Consider the following 20781-nt stretch of genomic DNA (forward strand, 5'->3'; position numbering starts at 1 on the left):
GGCATCTGTAGTGTTGCAACCACAACCACCAAAAATGCCACTGTTCCTTTCACTCTCTTGACTTGTCGGCACGATTGCGCATGGCTCTTGGAGTGTTAGAACCACAGCTACCAGCATGTATCTCATCTGTCTCTCCCTTCCCACCTCTCTCTCTCTCCCCCCTTCTCTCTCTTTGATCTCTCCCACTCTCTGTCTGCCCGTCCATCGCATTCTTAGCTCGCTTTCTGTTTTGCTTGGCCTCTCAGCCTTCATCCAGCACTGCTCACTGAAGTCGAGCCGGGGGCTCTGGGGTGCTGCAGCCCCAGCTTTTCTCCTTCTTCCCAGCTCTCCATGGCTCTTCTCACCAGCAGCTCCTTCAGAAGCCCATGCCCACCCTGAGTCGCCTTCTGAGAAGCCCCTCACAGAGTCTGCTTTTCATCAGAGGTTCGGCTCCCTCCTGGCCCCTCGGCACCTGAGACACGTGACGTGGGCTGCTCTCATCGTCTCGTGACATTTTCCAGCCCAGCTCGCGACTTCACGCCTTTCTGTGCATCGTGGCCCTCCACAGTGACCACACGTGTGCCGGTTCTCTGCCCTGTGGCTCCGCCCACGGCGGTCACGTGCACATGTTCATAGTCATTGGCGCCTGGAAACACTTTTTGCTGTATAGGCGCCATACAGACGCTCAGTACATACATACAATTAAAGATATGTTGTGTTATCTTGCCTGACCCACACAAGGTAAGTATGCCCATAAACCCTGAATCCAGGGGCTAGTACATCTAAAATTACATCCGGAGAAGCCGTTTTTACGGTGACGAAGACACACCTCTTCCTATTTTGACCTCACAGGTTGGCTCACAGTCCCTTTTTGCTGGACAGTTTTTCCTCCTGGCGATTTCCCCTGCAGCCAACATCATCCCTATCTCTGTACTCCAGAGGCATCCGGGATGGCCCCCCCATCTTCGCCTCAGGAAGGAGAAAGGAGCATTGCAAGGCCCCCACCCCAACATGGCCAGTGGATGTTTTGCTCTATAGTAGGGTAAAAGCTTTGTTATCTGGCACCCCCAGTGAATCAAGAGTGTGGAATGTCTGTGTCCTGGATGGCAAAGAGACGGGAAATAGAGCAAAGGGCCCAGATAACAAAGCAGGCTGGGAATGTGCTTTATGTACAGGCATATTACTGTGATAGATTGATTAGCCCCCGGGGCCCCCGTGGTAAAGCCTTGCCCCCAGTACCTTAAACAAGCCACACGGACACAGGACTCTTTGCATCGGGCTGCCGGCATGCACTGCCATGTCGCGGGACCGCCCCCTTCCCTATAACATACGCGCGACGGCAGAACGTTGCTGTCGCGCCACGTGGTGTTATCACATTCCTTCTTTCTCATAACAAAAACTGAACAGAGCTTTTCAGCAACACTCACTGTCAACATGGAAGACTTCAACGTGGTAATGTACCAAACAGTGGTTGGCCCAACTACCACCCATAATCCTCTGCTCGTCAGACTGCTCAATAGTCTTATCCGGCTTTTTATCATCCGAAAGACCTCATGACCATAACAGGTGCCAGTTAATAGAATGTCCTGGATAATATAGTGCCGGATAGCTAAGCTTTCCAGTAGACAGTAAATCGCAGCAAAAAGGCCGTGGTTTTGCCGCCGCAATCCATGTAAAGGATTTGGGGCACACCCCCGCAACCGCTGCTCCCGTTAAGTGGTATAACGGGGTACACCTTTATCGAGTCAAACCACTGCATTTTTGCCGCGCTTTTTTGGACAGACAACATTTTTGCCGTGATTTTATTACTGCATACCGGAGAGAATGTGGATAGAACTATTTCCCCCAAAGATACATTTTGGAGGTCAAATGAAGGTTGGGAGTCTAAGAAGGAAGGAAAGAGTCATGTAGAGGGGCTCTGTACATGGTCGGCTGTCTGGGCCGGGAGGGGCGGGAACAAGTAAAGTGCCTTGGTTTCTATTTAGATAGTGCTACTATCTATCTATCTGCATTTTTCTATAGCACCACTAATCCGTAGGCCTCAGGGCGCCTAAAAAGAGAAACATGGAGACAAGAAAAGAAGGATATTTAGTACATGTGTGTCCAGTACGTCTGTGAAGCCTAGTTGAAAGGTCGCCCTCTGCTCAGGAAGGAGAGCGTGGGTGGGAATCGCTGTCTTCCTCGGGACTTCCAGCAAAGGTTGCAGCAAACAATACTCCAACGGATGTGTAATTAGAGAAAGCCGTGCCCATGGTGCTGGACATGTCTACAGGACTGTGGGGAGTGGTGAACACTGTTCCATGCCCACAATTCAATTTCTGAACGGAGAAGTCACAAAGTGAAAATCCCAGAGTCCATTTGCAAATAGGATGAATTTCCACCTGCTGTATTAACTCCCACCCTGGTTTGCTCAGAATGACTAGTGTTTATGTAACACTTTCACTGTGCAACCTATTGCATCCTATATAAATATCAAAAAATAGTCAGGATGTGAGACCCTCATACAGTTAAACAGTTTTGGACATATTTATTTCAATCTCAAAACAGTTTTTAAAATGTTTACATTGCTTTCGCTAAGCGCGAAAGTAACACAGACAGATTTCATACAACAAAAGGAAGTACAACTGTGCACCAACCTTAAAAGTTTGGAGGAAGAGTTCCCTAACAGATTGCACAAGTGAATACAATGATTGGGTGTGAGATGGCTCGAGTAAGTGCTACCCGAGGCTGCTATTCAGTCAGGGTATATCTAACAAACGGTGTACACAACACTATGTAGAAACAAACAAAACAGGGTTTAGACATTTGTGTCACAGGTCATCAAACCATTCTTACCTCTTCTTTCCTGTCTTTCCACCTATACCCTACTGCCTTACTAATTATGTTCCCCACACCTGTACCTGACTTGTATGTGCAACAGCGCCTCAATGCCTCCGGGTTGTATGTGCGCTTTATAAATGAAATAAATAAATAAATAATATTCCATTATGTTGGCTCCTTCACGTCTGTATCTCGCCCCTCTCTTCACCACCCTCTGTTTCCTACATGACTTTTAATGTTTTTATATCCCTTGTATGCCTTCCCCGCCTTGCTCTGCCCATGTTAGCATGTGCTGTCCGTGGCTTCAGGATCCCACACTCAACCACTGCATTCCAAAACACAATGCCCATCCCCACCACGCCACGCACACATGGCGATTTCACGCCCCACCCAAGAGACGTCGAACCACACCACTGCAAACAACTCACAAACCACAGCTCATGGCTCCAAGCGCTTGGCACAGAACACCTAGAAGCTCAGCCTACTTCCGGTCTCACTCGCCAGCCTCGCTTTCAGATCCAGCCGGGCAAGTGGCGGCAATGCACATGGCACGGGACGTGGTATAAGGTATAGATCCCACAACATAACATCACATAGCACACCCTCAAACCTTGCTGCATTCCATGTTCAATTTGCTGGTGGGTAGCTCCTAATTACACAATTGCACTTAATGAAAGTAGTAATAGCGTTATAGTTACTATGGACACTTTTGTTTTATCCTTATTATCAGTAGTATTATTGAATACATTCATGTATTTTTATATTTGAGTTATTATTTCAAAATGAACTGCATTATGTTTGTTTGCAAGTATGAATACTATTAATAACATACTATTATTGGTATTATTTTTTTGGTTCCATGTCATTTCGCCGACAGGCATTTTTACGACTTCCTTTTTTACGTGGACACTGTTATGAAAAAGGCATTGATTTTTTAATTTTGGGAGGGTTCCTCCCCCAAGCTACCCCCACACCTATGTCTAACTATTCCCGACCCCCTAACCCCTTATCTGCCCTTTCCCACCCCCCCAAAAATGTCTATGACTTTTTCGTAATAGTATCCATGTAAAAAAGGCATTCGTAAAAAATGCCTGTCGATGAAACGACGGTATACCATTATTTTGTAACGCCTACTAAATAGTACTTACCAGTACTGCTATGAAAGCGCCCTATTCACGTAATGATCTTAGGGTGCCTGCGCATCAGGGACTGGGTATCCATATAAATGATCGAATATAACAAAATCTTAAGGAGAAATGACTGATTTGTTTTACCCATATCTTTCGAAATTTTGGGTAGTTTTTGTTAAAATATAGGTGTGGGCAAGGGTATTAGTTGACGTAGGGGAGTGAGGGGGAGTGCGGGGAGCCCCCCCCCCACATTATTAGGAAAAAAAAGCAATTTGGTAATTTCTCATTATGATTTTTTATATTCGATCATTTCATGGTAAACTCAGGGACTGAGCATGTGCTCAACCATCTTTACCCTCAGCCCCATCTTCTTCTCTTCGCCCCTCTTTCTGCTCAAGGGGGAAAAACACATATCTACAAGTAAATGAAGTAGGAGATGACACAGCCATTGTATCCTGACAGCTAAGCTTCAAGGCTCTCCAAATCATTATGTATGGTTCATGATTGCAAACATTTCAGGGTTAGGGTGAGTGCTGTGAAAACTGAAATGGGTAACAAGGCCCAGGGTGCATTACAGACTTTGTGGTTGGTCAGAAGGAGGAGACGGACCAATGGGTGCCATATTCAACACAGTTTATTAGAAAATAATGAAGAAAATGCCTAACTTTCCCTATCCTAAGGGTTTCCCTACCTAACAGAAGCAAACTAGGGTGCTCGTCGTCAATAGTGAAGTCTGTAATCAAAAGTCTCGCCTCTGCCCCAAAACTAACCTAGGCTGACCCTACCGCTATTACTAAACAACAGAAAGTCTAGGAAAATGACTCCCTTCTCCTGGAATGACTCCCTTTTCCTGGAATGACTGCCTTCTCCTGGAATGACTCCCTTCTCCTGGAATGACTGCCTTCTCCTGGAATGACTCCCTTCTCCTGGAATGACTTCCTTCTCCTGGAATGACTCCCTTCTCCTGGAATTACTTCCTTCTCCTGTAATGACTGCCTTCTCCTGGAATGACTTCCTTCTCCTGGAATGCTTTTCAGCACAGTTCTCCTCAATAGAGTTCTTCAGATAGTCCTTCGCGATTGCTCGTAACAAGTCCTTGAGTCCTTTCAAGGGACTTCAGGCCTTTGCGTATTGGTTCCTTTGACTCTTTGGGGTCCTCTCTGGACTTTCTCGAATTCTTGAGTGTACAATCCTACTCTCTCCTGTAGGACAAGACACTTGTTCTAATAACAACTCTCTCTCCATTCTTTATTCGTCTCCCTACTGAACCATATATGGTGAGCCCTCGTTGGACTCTTACTCTTCTTATGATCTTGTCATTCCCTGGTTTTTAGGCACTGTGTAAGTCTCACTCTCCTTATGAGTTCGCCCTTCACTGGGACGAGTATGATTAGTCCCGGTGTGAGTCTCACTATTCTTATTATTTTGCCATTCACTGGAACGAATAGAATTAGTCCCTGTATGATTGTCACTCCTCTTATGACTATGCCATTCAGTGGGACGGGTATGATTAGTCCCAGTGAGATTTGTACTCTTCTTTTGCCAATCACTGGGACGAGTATGATTAGTCCCGGTGGAGTTCTCACTTTTCTTATTACTTTGTCATTCACTAGGATGAGTATGATTAGTACCTGTGTGACTCTCATTCTTTTTATTACTTTGCCATTTACTGGGACGAATATGATTAGCCCACTATTTATATTCGTTTTTTCAACTTTCTTGGATATGACTGTGCCATTGAGCTCTTACGCCCCTTTCCCCGTTCTGGGATTGCGTCACCTGGTCTGCATGCTTCTTTGCTTCTTCTTCGTTGTTTGTCAGAATGGCGTCTCTGCCTTCTTCCGTTCTCTTTGGAGACCCGCTCCTGTGTCCATCTGTGGTATCAGCAACGTCAGGCTTCATTCCTACACTCTACTCTCCAGATAGTGCACTTCTGATGGGCTGGTTTCGCACTCCCGGGTCTCTCTTCCTGGTTCTCTTGGCCCGCCTACTTTTATCACACAATGCTATGGCTCCCTCAGCATCTCAGTATATTCCCTCCTTTGTGTTGGAGTTGTGTTCTCCATAACGACTCTTGTTTTCTTCGTCTCAGTGATTGACAGGTGTTCTTTATCACTCCAATGCTCTTACTCTTCACAGTACCAGGCTGATACTTTTCTTCTAGTATTGTATCACAATAGAATGTTTAAGAGGAGAGTCTGATTGTTAACTGAGAGGATGGTATTAGGTGTATGAGGATAGTGAAAAGGGAGTACCTCTTTGCAAAGGGAATCCTTATTTATAAAAGGGAGATCTCTCCCTGTGAGGTCCTGCTTACCGCCACCCGTAGGGGTAATGTTGCGTAGCAGGCTGCCCTCCCTAACCTCACAGGAAGGGGCGCCCCACTTGAGGAACGTGACTGAATCCCTCGATTTGTCACAACTTACTGATCCAAGCCTACAACCCTTTTATCAAAGATATATTGCTTGTCAAACATAAATATCTGCAGTAATTCTTATTGTCCCAAAATGCACTTACATTGTATGCAAAGCAGCCAGGAGCTCTCATAAGTGCTTTTTGTCCCCTTCCTTTCTTCCCTTTTAAGCGAGTAGAACAGGAGTGTACCTGACTCCCCATCTTGGAATGATAACCTTCTATCAGAAAACGCATTCTGCCTTATTCATGGAATTATTTGCGTGAAAAACACAGATTGGCGCGCCTTTTGGCCCGAAAATCCCCATACTTCAAACAGGGATTTTCTGGCAGAAGGCGCTCAAATCTACGTTTTTCATGCAAATAATTCCATGAATCAGGCAGATTGTGTGGGCATTCCAGACTCTTAGTACAATTGAATAGTTTCCTTTTTACAGTAGTTTTGTTTGTTTGCAAAGAACAGCTGAATTCTTTCACAATAGCTGTGTTTTTCTCAGGGTGCGCTGCTGTTTGCCACAGCAGGATGGCACACGTGCACCTGATCACGCAACACTTGTCCACAGAGAGATGCAGAAACATAGAATTAGGCAGCGAGGGAGAGAGAGTGCGAGAGAAAGAAAACAGAGAGATCGGTGCAGGATTCTTTGGGGACAGCAAGTTATAGTTATTAGAATGTGTTCTACTTTGAACCGTCCTGCCTTATATATGCAAAGCCACGTCGCCATCCAGTGGCAGAAGTGTGAATTTCATTTTTGGAGAGACATCCTAAAATGATATGGATGGTTAAATAGGAACAGGCATGGCTCTTTGGGAAACACACACATGTCCAGAAAAGGAATTGCACAGGTGAATGCATAAGCTCTCTTGTTTTCTCAAGATTTCCATTCTTCTTATGCCTGATGAAGTGATCTGAAGATTACCAAAGTTTGCAAACAAATTCCTTTGTTAACCTGTTGTCTGTTTTGGATCAACGTTTTGTATATTACCCTTGATTATATTGGTACAAACAAATATATACATACATACTTCTTGTTATTGGTGAAAAAATACATTGATTTATGCCATGTCAGAGTTACTGTGCCCTCAAGGTTTTTTTCCCCCTAAAAAATATTTCCTTGGTCACTTAGCAATGTAATTTTGACAGTATACAATTGTTGCTTATTGGGGTTTCAAGGGCCTTAGTCAAAAGCCCCCTTGCAATATTGCTGATCCAAGGTCTACTTGGTACCGTCTTCTGCTTGCACCCTTGCCTTGCACTCCTTCCTCGTCGTGTTCCCCTACTGTCACCCAGGGCCTCTCGCAGCACACTGTACACTACCAGAGATGCCAGCCCACACCAGGCAGCCGCAGGACATCCCCTCACGAATGCCTTGCCCGAAGGCCACCACTACCCAGGCATCATCCAAGGGGCGCCTCCAAAGGGACATTGCCCCCGACACATTGGCAGGGTCCTCAGGTTTGCAAACTGCCCCTCCACTACCTTACTAATATGCCCAACATCTGTGCTTAAACACACCTAGCGGCGACCCGGTAAACAGCAAAGAACTATCCCTACCACAGGAATCAAACAGCAACACTCAATTCATACTAGCACCATGGGCACGCAAGGCTCCCCTCCAGACACAAAAGTCTCAATGCTCGCAACACTCTACTATACTCAGAAACAGACATGAGCGCAGAGTCCAGGGCACTTCTGGATAGGGTTACCAGATTAAAAAAAACAAAAAACGAGGCAGGCCATAGACATAGAAGTAGGACGAACGTAAACACAAATACAGCGGTAGTCCTACTTCTATGTCGCTGGCCGGTTGCCGGGGGGCAGGGGAGGGGCTGGGTGTGTGTATGTGCTCACAAGCACACTCCTCTCATTGGAGGAGGGTGGCCGGGGAGGGGAAGGGGGAGGAAATGGGGCCGTGAAAAGTATTCATGCCCCCATTCACACGCAGCAAGAGTCGCGCCGGGGCCGTTTTCGGGTTTTTTTCGAAATCAGGTCACCCACCCTTCCAATCCCGGGACAGGGTTTATGAAATTTAAAAACTCCCACAACAGAAGCAATTTCCCAGGAATGTCCCGGGAAAACTGTGTCTGCCCACCCTACTTCTGGAATTCAAGCTTCAACACAACAGCAACGCTATTTTGCATTCTCCCTCCTCCCCACTAACCTTATCCCTCTCTTTCATTTCAGATCCACCTGAGTGCCTCGGACCATGAAAACGGCAGCAGAGAATGGTATAAAACCCAGTAACAGAGCGTAAAATAACATAACATCAATGTCATCATTCCTCAAAATGTCTTTGACTGTCATCATGAAATGAATGGGTCAGCTGCGTTCCCTGCTTGCACATATCTACACCCCCTCCCTCCATAACCTTTCAAGTGTACCCTTAATATTATCCCCTGTCCATTACTGCACTCTGTCACTGCTTCCCTTGTTTCACAGCACTCCATTGCTACATGGCTAGGTTTTCACAATATGTGCTGATGATCATTAGCCATCATTTAAAATGAATGTTGAGCATACACACACATCTGGCCCAGAGGCCTGCTTTCCATGTCTTCTTCCACACACACACATCTGGCCCAGAGGCCTGCTTTCCATGTCTTCTTCCACACACACACATCTGGCCCAGAGGCCTGCTTTCCATGTCTTCTTCCACACACACTCATCTGGCCCAGAGGCCTGCTTTCCATGTCTTCTTCCACACACACACATCTGGCCCAGAGGCCTGCTTTCCATGTCTTCTTCCACACACACTCATCTGGCCCAGAGGACTGCTTTCCATGGCTTCCTCCACACACACACACACACATCTGGCCCAGAGGCCTGCTTTCCATGTCTTCTTCCACACACACACATCTGGCCCAGAGGCCTGCTTTCCATGTCTTCTTCCACACACACACATCTGGCCCAGAGGCCTGCTTTCCATGTCTTCTTCCACACACACTCATCTGGCCCAGAGGCCTGCTTTCCATGTCTTCTTCCACACACACACATCTGGCCCAGAGGCCTGCTTTCCATGTCTTCTTCCACACACACTCATCTGGCCCAGAGGACTGCTTTCCATGGCTTCCTCCACACACACACACACACATCTGGCCCAGAGGCCTGCTTTCCATGTCTTCTTCCACACACACACATCTGGCCCAGAGGACTGCTTTCCATGTCTTCTTCCACACACACACACATCTGGCCCAGAGGCCTGCTTTCCATGTCTTCTTCCACACACACACATCTGGCCCAGAGGCCTGCTTTCCATGTCTTCTTCCACACACACACATCTGGCCCAGAGGACTGCTTTCCATGTCTTCTTCCACACACACACATCTGGCCCAGAGGCCTGCTTTCCATGTCTTCTTCCACACACACACATCTGGCCCAGAGGCCTGCTTTCCATGTCTTCCTCCACACACACATCTGGCCCAGAGGCCTGCTTTCCATGTCTTCTTCCACACACACACATCTGGCCCAGAGGACTGCTTTCCATGGCTTCCTCCACACACACACATCTGGCCCAGAGGCCTGCTTTCCATGTCTTCTTCCACACACACACATCTGGCCCAGAGGCCTGCTTTCCATGTCTTCTTCCACACACACTCATCTGGCCCAGAGGCCTGCTTTCCATGTCTTCTTCCACACACACACATCTGGCCCAGAGGACTGCTTTCCATGTCTTCTTCCACACACACACATCTGGCCCAGAGGCCTGCTTTCCATGTCTTCTTCCACACACACACATCTGGCCCAGAGGCCTGCTTTCCATGTCTTCCTCCACACACACATCTGGCCCAGAGGCCTGCTTTCCATGTCTTCTTCCACACACACACATCTGGCCCAGAGGACTGCTTTCCATGGCTTCCTCCACACACACACATCTGGCCCAGAGGCCTGCTTTCCATGTCTTCTTCCACACACACACATCTGGCCCAGAGGACTGCTTTCCATGTCTTCTTCCACACACACACATCTGGCCCAGAGGCCTGCTTTCCATGTCTTCTTCCACACACACACATCTGGCCCAGAGGACTGCTTTCCATGTCTTCTTCCACACACACACATCTGGCCCAGAGGCCTGCTTTCCATGTCTTCTTCCACACACACACATCTGGCCCAGAGGCCTGCTTTCCATGTCTTCCTCCACACACACATCTGGCCCAGAGGCCTGCTTTCCATGTCTTCTTCCACACACACACATCTGGCCCAGAGGACTGCTTTCCATGGCTTCCTCCACACACACACATCTGGCCCAGAGGCCTGCTTTCCATGGCTTCCTCCACACACACACATCTGGCCCAGAGGACTGCTTTCCATGTCTTCTTCCACACACACACATCTGGCCCAGAGGACTGCTTTCCATGGCTTCCTCCACACACACATCTGGCCCAGAGGACTGCTTTCCATGTCTTCTTCCACACACACACATCTGGCCCAGAGGCCTGCTTTCCATGTCTTCCTCCACACACACACATCTGGCCCAGAGGACTGCTTTCCATGTCTTCTTCCACACACACACATCTGGCCCAGAGGCCTGCTTTCCATGTCTTCTTCCACACACACACATCTGGCCCAGAGGCCTGCTTTCCATGTCTTCTTCCACACACACACATCTGGCCCAGAGGCCTGCTTTCCATGTCTTCCTCCACACACACATCTGGCCCAGAGGACTGCTTTCCATGTCTTCTTCCACACACACTCATCTGGCCCAGAGGACTGCTTTCCATGTCTTCCTCCACACACACATCAGGCCCAGAGGACTGCTTTCCATGTCTTCTTCCACACACACACATCTGGCCCAGAGGCCTGCTTTCCATGGCTTCCTCCACACACACACATCTGGCCCAGAGGACTGCTTTCCATGTCTTCTTCCACACACACACATCTGGCCCAGAGGACTGCTTTCCATGTCTTCTTCCACACACACTCATCTGGCCCAGAGGCCTGCTTTCCATGTCTTCTTCCACACACACACATCTGGCCCAGAGGCCTGCTTTCCATGTCTTCTTCCACACACACTCATCTGGCCCAGAGGACTGCTTTCCATGTCTTCCTCCACACACACATCTGGCCCAGAGGCCTGCTTTCCATGTCTTCCTCCACACACACATCTGGCCCAGAGGACTGCTTTCCATGTCTTCTTCCACACACACACATCTGGCCCAGAGGACTGCTTTCCATGGCTTCCTCCACACACACACATCTGGCCCAGAGGCCTGCTTTCCATGGCTTCCTCCACACACACACATCTGGCCCAGAGGCCTGCTTTCCATGGCTTCCTCCACACACACACATCTGGCCCAGAGGCCTGCTTTCCATGGCTTCCTCCACACACACACATCTGGCCCAGAGGCCTGCTTTCCATGTCTTCTTCCACACACACACATCTGGCCCAGAGGACTGCTTTCCATGGCTTCCTCCACACACACACATCTGGCCCAGAGGCCTGCTTTCCATGGCTTCCTCCACACACACACATCTGGCCCAGAGGCCTGCTTTCCATGGCTTCCTCCACACACACACATCTGGCCCAGAGGCCTGCTTTCCATGGCTTCCTCCACACACACTCATCTGGCCCAGAGGACTGTTTTCCATGTCTTCTTCCACACACACACATCTGGCCCAGAGGCCTGCTTTCCATGTCTTCTTCCACACACACACATCTGGCCCAGAGGACTGCTTTCCATGTCTTCCTCCACACACACATCTGGCCCAGAGGACTGCTTTCCATGTCTTCTTCCACACACACACATCTGGCCCAGAGGCCTGCTTTCCATGTCTTCTTCCACACACACACATCTGGCCCAGAGGACTGCTTTCCATGTCTTCTTCCACACACACACATCTGGCCCAGAGGCCTGCTTTCCATGTCTTCTTCCACACACACACATCTGGCCCAGAGGACTGCTTTCCATGTCTTCTTCCACACACACACATCTGGCCCAGAGGCCTGCTTTCCATGTCTTCTTCCACACACACACATCTGGCCCAGAGGCCTGCTTTCCATGTCTTCCTCCACACACACATCTGGCCCAGAGGCCTGCTTTCCATGTCTTCTTCCACACACACACATCTGGCCCAGAGGACTGCTTTCCATGGCTTCCTCCACACACACACATCTGGCCCAGAGGCCTGCTTTCCATGTCTTCTTCCACACACACACATCTGGCCCAGAGGACTGCTTTCCATGTCTTCTTCCACACACACACATCTGGCCCAGAGGCCTGCTTTCCATGTCTTCTTCCACACACACACATCTGGCCCAGAGGACTGCTTTCCATGTCTTCTTCCACACACACACATCTGGCCCAGAGGCCTGCTTTCCATGTCTTCTTCCACACACACACATCTGGCCCAGAGGCCTGCTTTCCATGTCTTCCTCCACACACACATCTGGCCCAGAGGCCTGCTTTCCATGTCTTCTTCCACACACACACATCTGGCCCAGAGGACTGCTTTCCATGGCTTCCTCCACACACACACATCTGGCCCAGAGGCCTGCTTTCCATGGCTTCCTCCACACACACACATCTGGCCCAGAGGACTGCTTTCCATGTCTTCTTCCACACACACACATCTGGCCCAGAGGACTGCTTTCCATGGCTTCCTCCACACACACATCTGGCCCAGAGGACTGCTTTCCATGTCTTCTTCCACACACACACATCTGGCCCAGAGGCCTGCTTTCCATGTCTTCCTCCACACACACACATCTGGCCCAGAGGACTGCTTTCCATGTCTTCTTCCACACACACACATCTGGCCCAGAGGCCTGCTTTCCATGTCTTCTTCCACACACACACATCTGGCCCAGAGGCCTGCTTTCCATGTCTTCTTCCACACACACACATCTGGCCCAGAGGCCTGCTTTCCATGTCTTCCTCCACACACACATCTGGCCCAGAGGACTGCTTTCCATGTCTTCTTCCACACACACTCATCTGGCCCAGAGGACTGCTTTCCATGTCTTCCTCCACACACACATCAGGCCCAGAGGACTGCTTTCCATGTCTTCTTCCACACACACACATCTGGCCCAGAGGCCTGCTTTCCATGGCTTCCTCCACACACACACATCTGGCCCAGAGGACTGCTTTCCATGTCTTCTTCCACACACACACATCTGGCCCAGAGGACTGCTTTCCATGTCTTCTTCCACACACACTCATCTGGCCCAGAGGCCTGCTTTCCATGTCTTCTTCCACACACACACATCTGGCCCAGAGGCCTGCTTTCCATGTCTTCTTCCACACACACTCATCTGGCCCAGAGGACTGCTTTCCATGTCTTCCTCCACACACACATCTGGCCCAGAGGCCTGCTTTCCATGTCTTCCTCCACACACACATCTGGCCCAGAGGACTGCTTTCCATGTCTTCTTCCACACACACACATCTGGCCCAGAGGACTGCTTTCCATGGCTTCCTCCACACACACACATCTGGCCCAGAGGCCTGCTTTCCATGGCTTCCTCCACACACACACATCTGGCCCAGAGGCCTGCTTTCCATGGCTTCCTCCACACACACACATCTGGCCCAGAGGCCTGCTTTCCATGGCTTCCTCCACACACACACATCTGGCCCAGAGGCCTGCTTTCCATGTCTTCTTCCACACACACACATCTGGCCCAGAGGACTGCTTTCCATGGCTTCCTCCACACACACACATCTGGCCCAGAGGCCTGCTTTCCATGGCTTCCTCCACACACACACATCTGGCCCAGAGGCCTGCTTTCCATGGCTTCCTCCACACACACACATCTGGCCCAGAGGCCTGCTTTCCATGGCTTCCTCCACACACACTCATCTGGCCCAGAGGACTGTTTTCCATGTCTTCTTCCACACACACACATCTGGCCCAGAGGCCTGCTTTCCATGTCTTCTTCCACACACACACATCTGGCCCAGAGGACTGCTTTCCATGTCTTCCTCCACACACACATCTGGCCCAGAGGACTGCTTTCCATGTCTTCTTCCACACACACTCATCTGGCCCTGAGACCTGCTTTCCATGTCTTCTTCCACACACACACATCTGGCCCAGAGGACTGCTTTCCATGGCTTCCTCCACACACACACATCTGGCCCAGAGGCCTGCTTTCCATGTCTTCTTCCACACACACACATCTGGCCCAGAGGACTGCTTTCCATGGCTTCTTCCACACACACTCATCTGGCCCAGAGGCCTGCTTTCCATGGCTTCCTCCACACACACACATCTGGCCCAGAGGACTGCTTTCCATGTCTTCCTCCACACACACATCTGGCCCAGAGGACTGCTTTCCATGTCTTCTTCCACACACACACATCTGGCCCAGAGGCCTGCTTTCCATGTCTTCTTCCACACACACTCATCTGGCCCAGAGGCCTGCTTTCCATGTCTTCTTCCACACACACTCATCTGGCCCAGAGGCCTGCTTTCCATGTCTTCTTCCACACACACTCATCTGGCCCAGAGGCCTGCTTTCCATGTCTTCTTCCACACACACACATCTGGCCCAGAGGCCTGCTTTCCATGTCTTCCTCCACACACACACATCTGGCCCAGAGGCCTGCTTTCCATGTCTTCTTCCACACACACACATCTGGCCCAGAGGCCTGCTTTCCATGTCTTCTTCCACACACACTCATCTGGCCCAGAGGCCTGCTTTCCATGTCTTCTTCCACACACACTCATCTGGCCCAGAGGCCTGCTTTCCATGTCTTCTTCCACACACACACATCTGGCCCAGAGGCCTGCTTTCCATGTCTTCTTCCACACACACTCATCTGGCCCAGAGGCCTGCTTTCCATGTCTTCTTCCACACACACACATATCTGGCCCAGAGGACTGCTTTCCATGTCTTCCTCCACACACACATCTGGCCCAGAGGCCTGCTTTCCATGTCTTCTTCCACACACACTCATCTGGCCCAGAGGCCTGCTTTCCATGTCTTCTTCCACACACACTCATCTGGCCCAGAGGACTGCTTTCCATGTCTTCTTCCACACACACACATCTGGCCCAGAGGCCTGCTTTCCATGTCTTCTTCCACACACACACATCTGGCCCAGAGGCCTGCTTTCCATGTCTTCTTCCACACACACACATCTGGCCCAGAGGCCTGCTTTCCATGTCTTCTTCCACACACACTCATCTGGCCCAGAGGCCTGCTTTCCATGTCTTCTTCCACACACACTCATCTGGCCCAGAGGCCTGCTTTCCATGTCTTCTTCCACACACACACATCTGGCCCAGAGGCCTGCTTTCCATGTCTTCTTCCACACACACTCATCTGGCCCAGAGGCCTGCTTTCCATGTCTTCTTCCACACACACACATATCTGGCCCAGAGGACTGCTTTCCATGTCTTCCTCCACACACACATCTGGCCCAGAGGCCTGCTTTCCATGTCTTCTTCCACACACACTCATCTGGCCCAGAGGCCTGCTTTCCATGTCTTCTTCCACACACACTCATCTGGCCCAGAGGACTGCTTTCCATGTCTTCTTCCACACACACACATCTGGCCCAGAGGCCTGCTTTCCATGTCTTCTTCCACACACACTCATCTGGCCCAGAGGCCTGCTTTCCATGTCTTCTTCCACACACACTCATCTGGCCCAGAGGCCTGCTTTCCATGTCTTCTTCCACACACACTCATCTGGCCCAGAGGCCTGCTTTCCATGTCTTCTTCCACACACACACATCTGGCCCAGAGGCCTGCTTTCCATGTCTTCCTCCACACACACACATCTGGCCCAGAGGCCTGCTTTCCATGTCTTCTTCCACACACACACATCTGGCCCAGAGGCCTGCTTTCCATGTCTTCTTCCACACACACTCATCTGGCCCAGAGGCCTGCTTTCCATGTCTTCTTCCACACACACTCATCTGGCCCAGAGGCCTGCTTTCCATGTCTTCTTCCACACACACACATCTGGCCCAGAGGCCTGCTTTCCATGTCTTCCTCCACACACACACATCTGGCCCAGAGGCCTGCTTTCCATGTCTTCTTCCACACACACACATCTGGCCCAGAGGCCTGCTTTCCATGTCTTCTTCCACACACACTCATCTGGCCCAGAGGACTGCTTTCCATGTCTTCCTCCACACACACATCTGGCCCAGAGGACTGCTTTCCATGGCTTCCTCCACACACACACATCTGGCCCAGAGGACTGCTTTCCATGTCTTCTTCCACACACACACATCTGGTCCAGAGGACTGCTTTCCATGTCTTCTTCCACACACACACATCTGGCCCAGAGGCCTGCTTTCCATGTCTTCTTCCACACACACACATCTGGCCCAGAGGACTGCTTTCCATGGCTTCCTCCACACACACACATCTGGTCCAGAGGACTGTTTTCCATGTCTTCTTCCACACACACACATCCGGCCCAGAGGACTGCTTTCCATGTCTTCTTCCACACACACACATCTGGCCCAGAGGACTGCTTTCCATGTCTTCTTCTACACACACTCATCTGGCCCAGAGGACTGCTTTCCATGTCTTCCTCCACACACACATCTGGCCCAGAGGCCTGCTTTCCATGTCTTCTTCCACACACACACATCTGGCCCAGAGGCCTGCTTTCCATGTCTTCTTCCACACACACTCATCTGGCCCAGAGGACTGCTTTCCATGTCTTCCTCCACACACACATCTGGCCCAGAGGACTGCTTTCCATGGCTTCCTCCACACACACACATCTGGCCCAGAGGACTGCTTTCCATGTCTTCTTCCACACACACACATCTGGTCCAGAGGACTGCTTTCCATGTCTTCCTCCACACACACATCTGGCCCAGAGGCCTGCTTTCCATGTCTTCTTCCACACACACTCATCTGGCCCAGAGGACTGCTTTCCATGGCTTCCTCCACACACACATCTGGCCCAGAGGACTGTTTTCCATGTCTTCTTCCACACACACACATCTGGCCCAGAGGACTGCTTTCCATGTCTTCTTCCACACACACACATCTGGCCCAGAGGACTGCTTTCCATGGCTTCCTCCACACACACACATCTGGCCCAGAGGACTGTTTTCCATGTCTTCTTCCACACACACACATCCGGCCCAGAGGACTGCTTTCCATGTCTTCTTCCACACACACACATCTGGCCCAGAGGACTGCTTTCCATGTCTTCTTCTACACACACTCATCTGGCCCAGAGGACTGCTTTCCATGTCTTCCTCCACACACACATCTGGCCCAGAGGACTGCTTTCCATGTCTTCTTCCACACACACACATCTGGCCCAGAGGACTGCTTTCCATGGCTTCCTCCACACACACACATCTGGCCCAGAGGACTGCTTTCCATGTCTTCTTCCACACACACACATCTGGTCCAGAGGACTGCTTTCCATGTCTTCCTCCACACACACATCTGGCCCAGAGGCCTGCTTTCCATGTCTTCTTCCACACACACTCATCTGGCCCAGAGGACTGCTTTCCATGTCTTCCTCCACACACACATCTGGCCCAGAGGACTGCTTTCCATGTCTTCTTCCACACACACTCATCTGGCCCAGAGGCCTGCTTTCCATGTCTTCTTCCACACACACACATATCTGGCCCAGAGGACTGCTTTCCATGTCTTCCTCCACACACACATCTGGCCCAGAGGACTGCTTTCCATGTCTTCCTCCACACACACATCTGGCCCAGAGGACTGCTTTCCATGTCTTCTTCCACACACACTCATCTGGACCAAAGGCCTGCTTTCCATGTCTTCCTCCACACACACCCACATCTGGCCCAGAGGCCTGCTTTCCATGTCTTCCTCCACACACACACATCTGGCCCAGAGGACTGCTTTCCATGTCTTCTTCCACACACACTCATCTGGCCCAGAGGCCTGCTTTCCATGTCTTCCGCCACACACACATCTGGCCCAGAGGACTGCTTTCCATGTCTTCCTCCACACACACATCTGGCCCAGAGGACTGCTTTCCATGGCTTCCTCCACACACACACACACACACATCTGGCCCAGAGGCCTGCTTTCCATGTCTTCTTCCACACACACACATCTGGCCCAGAGGACTGCTTTCCATGTCTTCTTCCACACACACACACATCTGGCCCAGAGGCCTGCTTTCCATGTCTTCTTCCACACACACACATCTGGCCCAGAGGCCTGCTTTCCATGTCTTCTTCCACACACACTCATCTGGCCCAGAGGCCTGCTTTCCATGTCTTCTTCCACACACACTCATCTGGCCCAGAGGCCTGCTTTCCATGTCTTCTTCCACACACACACATCTGGCCCAGAGGCCTGCTTTCCATGTCTTCTTCCACACACACTCATCTGGCCCAGAGGACTGCTTTCCATGTCTTCCTCCACACACACATCTGGCCCAGAGGACTGCTTTCCATGGCTTCCTCCACACACACACATCTGGCCCAGAGGACTGCTTTCCATGTCTTCTTCCACACACACACATCTGGTCCAGAGGACTGCTTTCCATGTCTTCTTCCACACACACACATCTGGCCCAGAGGCCTGCTTTCCATGTCTTCTTCCACACACACTCATCTGGCCCAGAGGCCTGCTTTCCATGTCTTCTTCCACACACACTCATCTGGCCCAGAGGACTGCTTTCCATGTCTTCCTCCACACACACATCTGGCCCAGAGGACTGCTTTCCATGTCTTCCTCCACACACTCATCTGGCCCAGAGGCATGTTTTCCATGTCTTCCTCCACACACTCATCTGGCCCAGAGGCCTGCTTTCCATGTCTTCTTCCACACACACACATCTGGCCCAGAGGCCTGCTTTCCATGGCTTCCTCCACACACACACATCTGTGCCAGAGGACTGCTTTCCATGTCTTCCTCCACACACACATCTGGCCCAGAGGACTGCTTTCCATGTCTTCCTCCACACACACATCTGGCCCAGAGGACTGCTTTCCATGTCTTCCTCCACACACACATCTGGCCCAGAGGACTGCTTTCCATGTCTTCTTCCACACACACACATCTGGCCCAGAGGACTGCTTTCCATGTCTTCTTCCACACACACACACATCTGGCCCAGAGGCCTGCTTTCCATGTCTTCTTCCACACACACTCATCTGGCCCAGAGGCCTGCTTTCCATGTCTTCTTCCACACACACTCATCTGGCCCAGAGGACTGCTTTCCATGTCCTCCACACACACATCTGGCCCAGAGGACTGCTTTCCATGTCTTCCTCCACACACACATCTGGCCCAGAGGACTGCTTTCCATGTCTTCTTCCACACACACACATCTGGCCCAGAGGACTGCTTTCCATGGCTTCCTCCACACACACACATCTGGCCCAGAGGACTGTTTTCCATGTCTTCTTCCACACACACACATCTGGCCCAGAGGACTGCTTTCCATGTCTTCTTCCACACACACACATCTGGCACAGAGGACTGCTTTCCATGGCTTCCTCCACACACACACATCTGGCCCAGAGGACTGTTTTCCATGTCTTCCTCCACACACACACATCTGGCCCAGAGGACTGCTTTCCATGTCTTCTTCCACACACACACATCTGGCCCAGAGGACTGCTTTCCATGTCTTCTTCTACACACACTCATCTGGCCCAGAGGACTGCTTTCCATGTCTTCCTCCACACACACATCTGGCCCAGAGGACTGCTTTCCATGTCTTCTTCCACACACACACATCTGGCCCAGAGGACTGCTTTCCATGGCTTCCTCCAAATACACACATCTGGCCCAGAGGACTGCTTTCCATGTCTTCTTCCACACACACACATCTGGTCCAGAGGACTGCTTTCCGTGTCTTCCTCCACACACACATCTGGCCCAGAGGCCTGCTTTCCATGTCTTCTTCCACACACACTCATCTGGCCCAGAGGACTGCTTTCCATGTCTTCCTCCACACACATCTGGCCCAGAGGACTGCTTTCCATGTCTTCTTCCACACACACTCATCTGGCCCAGAGGCCTGCTTTCCATGTCTTCTTCCACACACACACACACATCTGGCCCAGAGGACTGCTTTCCATGTCTTCCTCCACACACACATCTGGCCCAGAGGACTGCTTTCCATGTCTTCCTCCACACACACATCTGGCCCAGAGGACTGCTTTCCATGTCTTCTTCCACACACACTCATCTGGCCCAGAGGCCTGCTTTCCATGTCTTCCTCCACACACACACATCTGGCCCAGAGGCCTGCTTTCCATGTCTTCCTCCACACACACACATCTGGCCCAGAGGACTGCTTTCCATGTCTTCCTCCACACACACACATCTGGCCCAGAGGCCTGCTTTCCATGTCTTCTTCCACACACACACATCTGGCCCAGAGGACTGCTTTCCATGTCTTCTTCCACACACACACATCTGGCACAGAGGACTGCTTTCCATGGCTTCCTCCACACACACACATCTGGCCCAGAGGACTGTTTTCCATGTCTTCCTCCACACACACACATCTGGCCCAGA

The 20781-nt window shown here is 50.7% G+C and overlaps 1 long non-coding RNA gene across 1 annotated transcript in view; it reads left to right on the top strand.

Annotated features, from left to right (window-relative positions):
* LOC138527369 (uncharacterized) overlaps positions 1-20781 on the top strand; it is a 201295-nt gene that overhangs the window by 66628 nt on the left and 113886 nt on the right. Inside the window, exon 2 of the long non-coding RNA XR_011283910.1 lies at positions 8527-8570. This is a non-coding gene — a long non-coding RNA (uncharacterized lncRNA). The remainder of the gene's footprint in view (positions 1-8526; positions 8571-20781) is intronic.

The sequence above is a fragment of the Ambystoma mexicanum genome, chromosome 14 (genome assembly GCF_040938575.1).
Source record: "Ambystoma mexicanum isolate Mex_15411 chromosome 14, UKY_AmexF1_1, whole genome shotgun sequence".
NCBI classification, from domain to species: Eukaryota; Metazoa; Chordata; class Amphibia; order Caudata; family Ambystomatidae; genus Ambystoma; species Ambystoma mexicanum.